Source organism: Pyrus communis, chromosome 13 (assembly GCF_963583255.1).
Source record: "Pyrus communis chromosome 13, drPyrComm1.1, whole genome shotgun sequence".
NCBI lineage: Eukaryota > Viridiplantae > Streptophyta > Magnoliopsida > Rosales > Rosaceae > Pyrus > Pyrus communis.
The window spans coordinates 25,700,681-25,703,401 of record NC_084815.1 but is presented as its reverse complement, the minus strand read 5'-3'; the positions used below and the strand labels follow the sequence as shown (position 1 = coordinate 25,703,401).

Here is a 2,721-nt window from a genome sequence, read left to right as displayed (position 1 = left end):
ATTTAAAAAACGCCCCTATTTTGTGGTTGATCCCCTGCCTATTGTTGAGATTCAAATGCCATGTTGTCAAACAATTGATAAGCTTCCTGGGCATTTTTAGTTGAATAAGAACCTCCTAATGAAGCATGAACATGATTCTTGGTGTTTGAATTTAATCCTCTAAAAAATATGCCCATCTGTGTGTCTCTATCAATGCCCGCGTGGGGACACTTTCTGAATAACTCCTTAAAATGCTCCCATGCCTCGTGAAACTCTTCATTAGGCTTTTGTGCAAAAGATAAAATTTGAGTCCTCATATCAAGAGTTTTAGAAGCAAGATAATATTTGTTAAGAAATTTGTCACTAATTTGTGCCCAAGAAGTGATACTAGCAAATGGTAGGGTAAGCAACCATGTTCTTGCCTTGTCCTTCAATGAATAAAGAAAAAGACGAAGTTTGATTGACTCTGTAGTAAGACCTGGTTTGGTACTGAGGTGATTCTGAAAAAAGCTGCAATAAAAAAAAGCTGGGAGCTGTTTTTGTGTTTGGTAAACACTCAGCTTCAGTTTTTTTTCACAGTTTTGGGTGAAAAAAAGCCAAAAACAAGAAGCTGCAAAACCCAGCTTTGAAAAACCGGCTTTTTTTCACATCTGTTTTACATAAAAGTTTACCAAACACTCTAATACTGCTTTTTTTTTTCAAAAGCACTTTTACAAAAAAGTTTACCAAACACTCTGCTGCTTTATTTCACAGCTGCTTATTCTCACAGCATAGCAGAAGCAGTTTTTTTTCAAAGCACAGCAATACCAAACCAGCCCTAAAACCCTTCACTATAATATTTATGCACCCCATTAAACTCTGTGATATGCATATTAGGGTCCTCATGAGCTAATCCATGAAAAGTAGGCAAAGTCTCCAACATGTGATGTCTTATTTCGAACGCGTCGCCTTCCTCGTCTGGATATACAATGTAGCTTGGTAATTCGTTAGCACAGGTTGCTAATGTATCCCTCAATGGTCATCCAGCAGTTGGTATGGCGAAAGCCATGGTATCCTTGCTGTCCAAAACCCAAGAAAACAGATTTTTCATAAAAGTTCCCTCCAATGAGGGTTCCCACGCTAAAAACTACTCCTTGCACCTTTGTCATAAAGTGCATTCCAGTTCTGGATTGAATTCTACTAGCTGTTGATTCTGAGATCTATTGCATACCATGTACCGGATCTGCCCAGATTGTGTGATCTGTAAAAAAATGAAAATTAAATTAATAATTTTTTTAATATATATCTACAACAATAATTAACATAGAATTATGATTAACACAGATTGTTTAAAAACAATCCTCAGCGACGGCGCCAATTTCTTGATAGGATTTTTAGTTACCTGCGCAAAGAGGTTAAAATCACACAAAATACTAGTAAAAGAACAAGGTAGTTGTAGTATACAACTTAAGTAATGTCGTTTTCCGCAGGGATTATTTAAAACAATTAATGAAAAACCCTAATCTAAATTAATTATTTGAAAATAAATATTGGAAGAGGTTGATTTTGAATTTAAAAGTAATAATAATGAATTTTAATAAAAGTAATTTAGGAAAAACAACTAATAACCAATTAAAAAGGAAACAAATCAAAGAGAAGAGGTTTTGAGAAACAAATTTGGAAAAGCATCCCCTTAACAATCCTATGTAGATTTACTAATTACTTATGAATTATCCATACAACTTTGAAGTGTAGGTTTTCCTAAAATATATTCTATTTGTGGCATTCAAGCTAGAACGTATATCAAACATGCAATCCGTCCGTGACATTAAGATCAAATATAAACATGCATGTCTCATTATGCTTTGTGAAAACCCCTTGAAAAACCATGCAACCCCTGAGACGTGGCATTCGCCCCAGGTGAAATTATAACTATCAATCACAAGAAACAATACTCAATTCTCCGGTGGCATTTTGACCGAATTGCATCCAATTACTTATCTAAACATCCTAATGGTCATGAATCATTAAGACACAAAGACAGTTTAAAGCACAATGATTAATAATTCAAAGCATGCATGAATAATATCATAAGCAATTAAATAAAAACTACATATTCATGCTAAGACTCAAGGCATCGTCTTAGCAAAAGAAAATTAGTTACGCATATTCATAATTAAAATCAAAAGAGTTTTATCAAACTAGAAAAAAAATGAAAACACCTTGAAAGTATAAGTCTTGAAATCTCTAAGCTTGGCCCAAAGTCTTCTCCCAAAAATTGCATACATACGAGAGAAACCCTAGGTCTGCCCAAAGGCTTATTTATACTACTGTAATTAAAATCTTCCTAGTAAAAGGTCTTCGAATAAAGGCTGGTTTGGAATTGTTGTGCTTTGAAAAAAAATGCTTCTGCTGTGAGAATAAGCAGCTGTGAAATAAAGCAGCATAACGTTTGGTATACTTTTTTGTAAAAGTGCTTTTGAAAAAAAAAAAAAAACGGTATTATAGTGTTTGATAAACTTTTATGTAAAATAGATGTGAAAAAAAGCTTGTTTTTCAAAGCTGGGTTTTGCAGCTTTATGTTTTTGGCTTTTTTTTCACCCAAAACTGTGAAAAAGAGCTGAAGCTGAATGTTCACCAAACATAAAAAAGCTCCCAGCTTTTTTTGATAGCCTTTTTTTTTAGAATTACCTTAGTACCAAACTAATGCTAAGACTAGGAAACCTAATAAATTGAAATAAAATAGGAAACATAATTCTAAAT

The 2,721-nt window shown here is 33.6% G+C and overlaps 1 pseudogene; it reads left to right on the top strand.

Moving 5' to 3' along the window:
• Nucleotides 1–201: 201 nt before the first annotated feature.
• On the top strand, nucleotides 202–292 carry LOC137714038 (small nucleolar RNA R71; annotated as a pseudogene).
• The last annotated feature ends 2,429 nt before the right edge of the window (nucleotides 293–2,721 follow it).